We start from the raw sequence: 12,101 nt of genomic DNA on the forward strand, positions 1-12,101 counted from the left end.
AGAAGTGGGCCGGTGCGGGGCGTTACTGTCCCCGCACCTGCGCACTTCCTGCTGCCGGCGACTTTTCATAAGTGAAAAGTCGCCGGCTGCATCTTTTTCTACGCTTAGCCCTGCCTGGCGTAGGATAAACGCTGCGCTGCTGGCAGCCCGATACATCAAGAGGCAGAAGCCTCTTGATATATTGGGCTGTGAATTTGCAGCGGCGGGGCTCGTGCGCCAGCGTATGATAGATATCCCCCAGTGTCCTTGTTGGATTGTGCCACATCATGATACATCAGCTTGTTTAAAATTCTGTGAAGGGGTCGTGGAATAGGTACTGTTGCAAATGAGGCTAAAATCCACATTGTTACTAATATTTTTTAATATGATGTAATTACATAGTTTACTTTTATTTTTATTTTGGTTTCCTAAGTTCTTTGGTTCATCTCCTTTTGTATTTATAAGCTTACGGTGATTCATGGGAACAAAGTTTTTTTTTTTCTCCTTTATTACCAAAATGGGCGTGAGCACAATGGGACTCATTTGCTAAGGGTCTGAACGCTGCACTTTCATTGGGTTTCGTGATTATTTCCGTTTTGCACCAAAGTGCCCCAGGTTCTTGGCACACGCGATCAGATTGTGGAGCATTGGCGTGGCCTTGCATACAACAGAAATCGGGGGCTTTGCCGTCGGACAATCCGATGGATTCGGACAAACCGCAGAATTTAAAACCAGAATTGTGTAGCAAGATCAAGCACTCACATTTACCAGGAAGAAGAAGGTGAACTCTGGCGAACCTCGGCGCAGAAGCGACGGATGCAGGAACTGGGGCACACGATCTTAGTGAATCATGGCAGACCCGAATCCTCGCCGGACAACACACCGTGGAATTGCGATAGGTAGGTAAATCTGCTCCAATGTTAATACACTGGGGCAGATTTACTTACCTGCTCCTATCGCGATTCCACGGTGTGTTGTCCGGCAAGGATTCGGGTCTGGGATTCTGGGGCAAAGAACTCTGGGAAGGAGAAAGGAACACCCTCGATCACATGTGCAGACCTGAAAGCCAATCAGCCACCGGCAGGCTTATGTGATGTCACACAGCCCTATAAAAACAGGCAGCCATTTTCAATCTCAGCATTTCACACTGCATGTGCTGTCCGTAGCGTCCAGCTGCTTGTACTGTACTGTGCTGTAGTGATGTAGTGTAGTGAAGGGTCCGTTTTGGGGATCTGTATACCCCAAATAGCACTTATTTTTTGTTGCTGAAGTGAATAGGAAGAAATCAGTGTAAAATCCACATAGTTTCTGTAGTGATTTCTGCTCTTATCCCAGGGTGTCCGTTTTGGGGGATCTGTTTACCCCAAATAGCTGTTCTTTTGTTGCTGAAGTGAATAGGAAGAAATCAGTGTAAAATCCACATAGTTTCTGTAGTGATTTCTGCTTCAATCCCAGCTTTAAGGATCTGTATACCCCAAATAGCAGGGTTTTTTGTTGCTGAAGTGATTAGGAAAAAATCTGTGTAAAATCCACATAGATTTTGTAGTGATTTCTGCTCCAATCCAGGGTGTCCGTTTTGGGGGATGTGTATACCCCAAATTGCAGGGTTTTTTTGTTGCTGAAGTGAATAGGAAGAAATGTGTAAAATCCACATAGTTTCAGTAGTGATTTCTGCTCCAATCCCAGGGTGTCCGTTTGGGGTACCGCAAATTTCACTCCGCAATTAAATTCATAACCACAATATTTTTTGTTGCTAAAGTTGATAGCAAGAAATACTTGTCAAATCCACGTAGTTTCTGGTGTGATTTTTGCTCCAATTACAGGGTGTCCATTTTGCGGGATCTGTATACCCCAAATTGCATCTCTTTTTTGTTGCTGAAGTTAATAGCAAGAAATCGGTGTAAAATCCGCATAGTTGCTGGAGTGATTCTTGCTCCAAGCCAAGGGTGCCCAAATTTCAGTTCTTTTTTGGCAAATACATAATATTTTCAGAGAAATTATAATGAATGATGCATGTGTCGTCTCTAATCTTTAAATTCAAATTTAAATTAAAAATTTCAAACTTTGAATTCATTTCAAACTTCAAACTCTGTCATTGTACCACACTGTGGCCTACCATGTTCCTGTCACCTCCAGAATTTGTCATTGTGCTACTCTCTGACCTCCTGCTGCTGCTGCTGACGTCACCTCAACACTCAATCATTGTGCCACCTCCACTCTCCGTCATTGTGACACTCTGCGGCTCCTGCTGATGCTTCTGCTAACGCCACCTCCGCACTCTATCAATGTGCCACTCTGTGGCCTACCATGTTGCAGCCACCTAAAGAATTTGTCATCGTGCCACTCCCTGACCTCATGCTGGTGCTGCCACCATCTCTACACTTTGTCATTGTGCCACTTTGTGGCCTACCAGGTTGCTGCCACCTCCACCCTTTGTCATTGTGCCACTCTGTGGGCTACCCTTTTGCTGCCGCCTAAAGAATTTGTCATTGTGTTACTATCTGACCTCATGCTGCTTCTGCCACCTCCACACTCTATCATTGTGCCATTCTGTGGCCTACCATGTTTCCGCCACCTCCATAATTTGTCATTGTGCCTCTCTGCTGCCTACTCATGCTGCTGTCAACTGTCTGCTGTCTCCCTGGAACACCCTGTGATTTCCATAATGCTGTTTTCACCCTCCACCACTCTATGGAGTTAGCACTATGTTTCGTTATCCCATTCATTTAATCTGTCCGAAGCTTCAGGATTGATAGCCAAAAGCAGGAGTGAATACAGAACACAGAGGGCATGCAAATATCCCATTTACTGGTCATCTCTGTTTTGGATCCACTCCTGTTTGTTTTTGGCTTTAGCAATACTGATGGATTATTGACCGATTGAAAGCAGACACTGACAGATGAAATGAAGGGTAAAATGATCAGTGACGTCAATGCAAAATTACCGCTGACACCCTTTCCACACTTTTGGGGGTTTTCTACATGTATCCGCGTTTAACAAAACAGGTTCTGTCTTAGGCTACATTCACACACATGTATGGGGGACGTATATACGGCCGATATACGTCCCCCATACACTCCTATGGGCTCACGGCCCTGTACGGGAGCGGTACGGTACAGCACACGTGCGACACCGTACCGCTCCGTAGCACGGGAAAAGATAGGACATGTCCTATCTTTTCCCGTATTACGGCGCTGTGCGCTGTATCTCCCTATGGAGAGGGGCGGGGGTGAGCAGCCGATGTATGCCCGCCGTACTACGGTGCGGCGGGCATACATTGTGTGAATGTAGCCTTAATCTATGGAATCATCCGATGTCAGTGTAAAAAGAATGCGCTCTTTGATGTTGTAGACCCTCTGCTCAGTCCTTTCGAGCTGGCACAGACGTTACCTTGTCAGGCTGCGTTCCCGCTTCACTTACTTGGTGAAGTTGGCCTCTGAAAGTGCCCATGGAATTGAAGAGTGATGTGATTCTAAGAGTGGCGGCTGTCATGTGCGTGTCATATTAAAACATAGAATTGTTTGAAGACCAAACCACGCTACCTATGCATTTTTGAGCATGGCACAAACACCATACAGGCTCTCTGGAAATACCTGTTTTTAATGTGATTCGTCATGATTCTATTCGGGTTGAATAAAAATTTTTCTCTACTGTTAACTACAGACAACGGCGGTAACTGTATGTAAAGACCTAACACTGAAGCCCCATCAACATGTTTTGCAGAGATGTCGGCTTCATCAGGTGTTTTGGGCTTTAGCTAAGTGTTATTACAAGAGATACACCGTTAGTTAGTGTTACCAGTTGTAATGAAGATAGACGATGTTATAACTGTGCAAGAGAGAATAAGAGGGTGTTGCTGTTCCTAAGAGAGTCGGGTAGCCGGTATTAACACCTTAAGGGCTTGTTTTCGGCGTAACAAATTGCACTTCATAGTGATGGTATTTATCATTCCATGCCGTGTACTGGGAAGCGGGAAAAAAATTCATAATGCAGAGAAAATGATGAAAAAACGCATTTGCAACGTTTACTTGTGGGCTTGAAATTTACAGCTTTCACTGAACGCCACAAATCACATGTCTATGTTATTCTTTGGTCTGATACGATCACGAGGATACCAAATTTGTAAAGGTTTTATAATGATTTCATACATTTAAAAAAATTAAAACCTTCTGTACAAAAATAAATTCTTCATTTTGCCATGTTCTGGCACTAATAACTTTTTCATACTTAAGTGCACGGAGCTGTGGGTGGTGTTATTTTTTGCGACTTTTGATGACGTTTTTAATGCTATCATTTTGAGGACTGTATGGGCTTTTGATCACTTTTTATAGAATTTTTTATATTTTTCAAAGTGGCAAAAAAGTGGCATTTTCGCTAATATATTTTGATAGATCGGACATTTTGGGATGCGATGATACCTAAAGTGTTTATGATTTTTACTGTTTATTTATATTTATATCAGGGAAATTGGGGTTTGATTTAAACTTTTACTTTTTTTTTACCATTAATTTAGATCCACCAGGGTAATTTAACCCTGCAGGGTCTGATTGCTAATACTATATACTGCAATACTACTGTATTGCAGTATATAGCTATTTTACTATGATTTCTAATAGCCTGCCCTCTGCTGGCTATTAGAAATCATTACACATGGCAAGCCTACTAGTCTCAATGAGGCTGCCATAGCAACTATCCAAGATGGCGGCGCGCATATAACGGTAAGTTAGGTGCCACGGTCAGATTTGACTGTGGCATTTAACAGGTTAATTGCCGCTATCGGTGCCAGGGGTTGGACCAATTTTTGGAGCTTCTGACTAGGAACAATTTGAATATTCACCAAACTCATAATATTAGCAAAACTTACATTAAGTTTTTGTATACTGAAATAAGAGTTGATCATGATGGCAGTCTATGAATTCCTCCATGCAAAGTCATCCTTCTCATACCAAAAATTCTATACCTACAGGCCAGGATGTCTGACAGACAAGATAACAACCCTAATTTAATTTTTAAGACAAAGGGAATATTGGAAATTGGATACACAAAAAGGATATCTAGGGCCAAATTTTTTGAATGGGCATGAATCATAGGAATAACAAGGTTAAGAGTGTAAGAATCATTATACTCATAACACACTTTGGAAACAAATGAACAACATCTTTAACCGATTTGACCCATATTATTATAGGATTCCAAATTGAAGCAATACAAAACCTCAAGTGGTGTCTTAGAGATTGAGTACTATTGGTAATATTTTAGTTAATAGCCACTATGTTCAATCAAAACACTAAAAATGAAACTTTGGATCCATGTGGACCGTGTTCCCCATGTTCCCCATGTCTCTTGGTGTTAAGAATAAATACTTTTGAAGATTCCTCTGGCCACAGGAGTTTTCATTTTGGTTCACTTCATAAACTGTAGCATGACTGGAATTAGACTGAAACAGAAATGGAGAAAATGAAATGAAACTGATGCCAATCCCCAGATATTTTCATTGACATGATTTAAAAACCTGTGGGTTTAGAGCAAAACCTCTCAGTCATGACATATCACATTAAAAAAATGGTAAAAAAAATTAAAAACCAACAAATACAATTGAAGGTTTGTATCCACATACGTATCTGTGATGACACAGGCCACTGCCCACTTAGTGGGGTATGTGTGGGTTGCAAAGGTAGAAAAAAAAACTGTGTTGGTTGCACAGAAATTATAATGAATGATGCATCTAATGTCTCTAATCTCTAAATTCAAATCTAAATTAAAAATTTCAAACTTTGAATTCATTTCAAACTTCAAACTCTGTCATTGTACCACACTGTGGCCTACCATGTTCCTGTCACCTCCAGAATTTGTCATTGTGCTACTCTCTGACCTCCTGCTGCTGCTGCTGACGCCACCTCAACACTCTATCATTGTGCCACTCTGTGGCTTACTATGTTGCTGCCACCTCCACTCTCCGTCATTGTGACACTCTGCGGCTCTTGCTGATACTGCTGCTAACGCCACCTCCGCACTCTATCAATGTGCCACTCTGTGGCCTACCATGTTGCAGCCACCTAAAGAATTTGTCATCGTGCCACTCCCTGACCTCATGCTGCTGCTGCCACCATCTCCACACTTTGTCATTGTGCCACTTTGTGGCCTACCAGGTTGCTGCCACCTCCACGCTTTGTCATTGTGCCACTCTGTGGGCTCCTGCTGCTGCTGCTGCCACCTCCACACTCTATCATTGTGCCTACCCTTTAGCTGCCACCTAAAGAATTTGTCATTGTGTTACTATCTGACCTCATGCTGCTACTGCCACCTCCACACTCTGTCATTGTGCCATTGACAGAGGTGCCACAAGGTAATAAGCAAAGTTGCCAAGAACTATTGATTTGTGAGAAAAAAAATGTTGGAGTTGCGTATTACTATTACCTTTTTATAGTAATGTGATGAATATTGTGCTAAATTATTTGGGTAGGTTCTGTAAGCTTCTTTTGGCATTTATATTCTATGTGTGGTCTGCCTATTGATTTGTATAAAGAAAAAAACTTTTATTTTATTACCACAATATCTGGTTTCTGGTACAACTTTTTTTGTGTCTCATCTGTCAAATTGAGACTTTTTGAGACTCTACATATACTACACAAAAGTCTCAACTGTGACAAAAAAAGTTTAAAAAGTAGTACAAGAAACCAGAAAAAATTGTGATAAATCCCCCCCTGTGCTTTTATCATTAGAATATAAGCCTCTCTTGATAATTGCATTTATCTTGTCTGGCTAAGATTAATCTTACTGTCCACCAATAACCTCACATCTTTTCGTGTTGCAATTTTACCTTTGACCCAACCACTAAATAATATATTTTATTTATACCTTTTAGTATCTTATGTAAAGTGCAAATGTACAACATCCACCACTTCCCCCACCTTCAGTCATTGACTCCTCATAGAAGATGGTCAGATTAGTATGACAGGGTTGACAGATTAACCACTTCTGGTGCTTTGTTAGGAAGTTATTATCTATATTATTAAGTTACTCAAACTACAGCGATTTGTTGCCCAAAGCACAAAAAGGTGAGGTACTCTAATGTGACAAATAAAGAAATTATGTTATGAAAATAGTTTTCGATTTCAGTGAAGGTTAGAAAATATGCAGTTTTTGATTAATTAAAAAAATTTAATAAAAAAAAATATGGAAAGCCATTCTGTAAGCCTTTCATTAGTGCTGTCAGTTATAGATAAAAAGGGAGTTGAAATAACTGGAGAAAGCTCAAAGGAAAATCATGTTTTTGTACTTTAAAATTATTTATTCGTGCTCCAATTAAATATAGTTGCCAAGCAATAGTACAGATTAGCTATAAAGATAAAATTTAACAGTACTGAAAATTCTGTTTGGTTTTTTAAATATCTTAATGTTTTATAAGGGGCAATAGTTTTCTAACAGATATTCTGGCTAAAAGACAACATTTTACCATCTAAACGTTCATTTTGATTAAACAGTCATTTTGTATTACTAAGTAAATAAGAGGTGGAGGATTTAAAGGGGTTGTCCACTTTCAGCAAATAATTGATATTGTTTGTGTAATAAAAAGTTATACAAGTTTTCACTACACTTTCTGTATCACATTCTTGCACATGTATTTAAGAAGTGTCCAAGACACATTTGTGTTGCACGTGACACATTGCTGTCGCATGGTACACATTTGTGGAACAGCTGTTCTATACTACACTGAAATGGGCATTCCTGTGCTCATTCGGGCCATGTGCCACATGCAAAGTCCGCCACAAGTGCATCACCAAAAATAAGTGATGCATTCTGTCAGAGCAGTGCACTGTTTTTAGTGAATGTGGGCTATAGTATCTAGGTACTGTCTAATTTCATCATCAGACTTATCCAACTTGGTTTTATAGAGTTCAGTATATTACTCTGTGAACCTGGCTAATATCTGAGAGTCACTACAAGAGGAATGGGGTAAAGAAAGTGGCAAGAAAGGACAGGGAGAAAGTGCTAATAGTGCTTAGGGGGTAACAAATGGACATAAAGCTGTAGATTGTGCTCACCGTTTTAGGTTGTGCTGCAGATAGGCACAACACTATTGTAGGCTTTGTGGTGATAATTTTTGTCTGGTGCTCCCTCCAGAGGATAATCTCCTAAATGGAGTTGCCAAACTCTATAGGATGTGGTGAAAGTGGTCTATTGTTGGGGTTCAAAAGGATGGCGCACACAGACTTGAGTATACTAAAATTTTTTATTCAAGGTCTTTAAAACACAACGCGTTTTGGGGCGTTCTACCCCTTTCTCAAGTGAACAAAAGACAGATGCCGAGGAAAGTGTGGCTTCCTCCTTGGGCATTGAGGAAGCCACACTTTCCTATGCATCTGTCTTTTGTTCACTTGAGAAAGGGGTAGAACGCCCCGAAACGCGTTGTGTTTTAAAGACCTTGAATAAAAAATTTTAGTATACTCACCTCTGTGTGCACCATCCTTTAGGACCCCAAAAATAGACCACTACAAGAGGAAATCAGTGGCAGAGAGCACACAGAGGAACACCTATGTGGGGACTTGCAATGCTGTTGTGCCACTGTGTGCTACAGTGGGCTCGTCATAGTGGTTTTCTACGCTATTAGTTGGGGCATCACATGGCATCCCCTGCAACACAGCACCAGCAGGTACCAAAACCTAGTTGCACCCATAATGCACCCGCACCCATACTGGCAGGCATAGGGACCCACTACAATTAGGGTCACCATGAAGTGGTTAATGGGATTATGCAATTTGATGAAAATGTAACTAAGAACCTCAAGTTCATTTTGTAAATGTAGCCTAGCGGCAATAGACCCTTGTATGATGCGTGGAAAAGTGGTCCAGTTATTTTTTCTATTGCTGCTGGGCTACATTTACAAAACAAACTTGAGGTTCGTAGTTACGTTTTGATCAAATTGCATAACCTCACTAACCCCTTAACCGTCACCTCATCGTAGTGGGTCCCTCCGCTTTTAGGTGTGGCATCACATAGTATCTGCCTATGCACAGAACCAGCAGGGACTAATATCTAGTTGCCCTCCAGCACCCATACTGGCAGGCATAGGGACCCACTACAATGGGGTCACCCTGAAGTGGTTAGTGGGCTTATGCAATTTGATCAAAATGTAACTAAGAACCTTGACTTTGTTTTGTAAATGTATCCTAGCTGCAATAGATCACTGTGTGAATGTGCGGTCCAGTTCTTTTTTCTCTCCCACTGTTAGTCTATTCTATCCCCTCATTTATTTTAACTTTTTACGTCTGTGGTAGAAGTGCCTGGGTCCTCTGCAGGAGAAGTAACTGGGACTTCCACTGACCTCACATGTGTAGCCCCAGATAATTATGCCCCTCCCAGACTTTATGGGCCAACCTGGAATTAAATTTCACACGGCACGGCTCAGAGCAGTGGACTTTTTAAATATTTTTTTGATGAGAAGCTATTGAATTTAATTGTAGTCCACAATGCTCCACATTGCTGCAAAACATATTTCCCAAAACCCCAATTCATTTTATGCACAGCCCCACAGGTGGACCTCTGTCACTGCAAAAGAGATAGAGAAGTATTGGGGCATAATACTTCTTATGGGGCTAGTAAAAAAGCTATCGATCAGGGATTACTACAGCACAGACATATTGTACCACACCTGATGTTCCGCATGGCAATGAGCAGGATGCGCTTTGTAGGCATCCATAAATTTTTGCATTATGCCGGCAACACACAGTGCCCACCCAGAGATATCACGCCCAAGTTTGCCCAGGCATATACCCCGGCAAAACGTGATCACAGACGAGTCCCTAGTACAATTTAAAGGAAGACTTCAATTCCACCAATACCTGCCCAATAAGAGGGCATGGTATGGTATGAAGATGTATAAGCTGTGCGAAAGTACATCAGGGTATACTTACAAGTTCAGAGTATATGAAGCGAAGGACTCCACAATAGTGCCCCCAGAATTCCTCCCCTTCCTGGGTATTACTGTGAAGATAGCGTGGGATTTGGTGCTACTGGACCAGGGCTATCACCTCTACCTGGACAATTTTTACAACAGCATTTCACTATTCAATTGCCTCGCTTCCAGAAATACTGGGGCATCCGGCACTGTATGCAGTCATTGCTTTGCCAAAAAATTAGAAGGAATGAGAGCCGGGCACTATGCGGAGACTTTGTATTGTGTTTTAAGTAGAAGAACAAGACTGAAGTTTTTCTATTAACAACAATATATGCGCACACCAGCACCGCTGTCAAGGTACCAGTACAGAAACCCCCAAGCCTGACTGCATATTGGATTATAATAAGTACATTGGAAAGGACCACTTGTCAACCAAGTGCTTCAACCTTATAACAACATGTGGAATTTGAGGGTGTGGTACAAGAAGCTGGCTGTGCACATCATGGAAATGGCACTGTATAACGCTGTAAGTGCAGACATACATACATACACACACACACACACACACACATACATACATGCATTCAGCTTTATAGACTAGACTAGCTGTAGCTCCCGGCATTGCCCGGGATAGTAAGTAACTGCTCTTAGCTATAACAAAATAGAAATAAAAATATTTCATCTGTCACTGACTGTCAGTCCCTGTCACAGCCTGTCTGTCTCTATCTATCCTCACACATAAGCGTCTTATACTCATTGCCTATTGCCTATAGTAACCAAACATTAATGACCTGTTTCTACAGCAACCAATCACGGCTCACTGAGAAAGGCTCACTGTTTGGGTGCCAAAACGTTGCTCTTTCACATGGAATAAATCCACTAAGGTATTTTTTCACTACAATCTGGTGTGCTGCCTTTTTTTCCTTTGTCTATATATATAGTTAGATAGATGAGAGATAGACATATACAGTAGAAGAGAGATAGAAGATTGATTGATTCATAGATGGTTAGATTATTGATAAAAGACATATAGATAGAAAAAAAAGCTAGATAGATAAATGGTCAGATAAACAGATATATAGATAGGAAATAGACAAATTATAGGAGATAGATAACTAGACAGATAGCTGATATATGATATGGTATATAGATAGGTGATAGATGATAAGCATCCTTACCCAGGCATTCAACCAAGGGGTATTAAAAGAGCAATACATCCTCTGCCCGCAAAAGTGTACATGCAGGGGTCCCTGGATAAAGGCCCAGTTTGCCACCCCTTAACGCCAACCCTGTCTGATGGCATGAAATCATAGCATAAGATCCTTGGAATAGCATGGATTTCTACTCCTACATAACATGCACCCTGTCCCGCCTTTCTGATGTTCATCCACTCCAAGATTTCCATTTATATCCAGTGTCCAACTGGAGTGCATTCAAATTCTGGCTGACCCATAGGAACTGTTATCTTCCTAGGAGCCCTGCCATCAAATGTGATTGGGCTCTGAAGCTTGAATGAGGAGGCCCAGGGAGGAAGGATAGATTGGCTAGATATTATATAGGAAATCTATCCTGCCGCACTTTGCTGCCAGGTATAACCCGCTCAACATCCCTGCCCGCACCTTGGTGTGGAGGTGGTGTAAAGGGTGTAAAAGCAGCAGCTCCTTGCCATGCTCTTCCAACTTTATCAAGGCTTCTATGCTATCAAAACCCTTCATAAACCCCCTATATTCATATGTCATTTCAGTCATCCAAATCATCTATAGTATCTAAAAATAAACTGGGGAGTTTGCCAGAGAATATACCCACATTATTTTACGTAGGTTAAAATGCTGTCTGCTAAAAAAATATCTGTATGACATACTGTGAGGGTTCTGCACAGCTCATGCAGGCCTTAGGGGCCCACCTGTAGAGTCACCTGTGGGCCAGTCCAAGCCTGTCAAAACCATATCTGAGGTCAGCTGTTTGCAGTATCAGTTTATATAATCACAGCCCATTTGTTTTGTGTGTCTGTTTTTCCTTTTACCTGGTCAGTAGCTGGTCAGTAATCCTGCACCACATGTATTTTGCATGGCCAGTTATGCCCCTCAATTTGGGGTGCTTTAGTCAGGGCTGGTGTTAGGAGGAGGCAAACTTGGTATTTACCCAGGGCCCACTGTCTTAAAGGGGCCCCCTGCATGTGGACTTTTATGGGTAGAGGATGTATTACTCTTTTAATTTAACCATC

Source organism: Engystomops pustulosus, chromosome 3 (assembly GCF_040894005.1).
Source record: "Engystomops pustulosus chromosome 3, aEngPut4.maternal, whole genome shotgun sequence".
NCBI classification, from domain to species: Eukaryota; Metazoa; Chordata; class Amphibia; order Anura; family Leptodactylidae; genus Engystomops; species Engystomops pustulosus.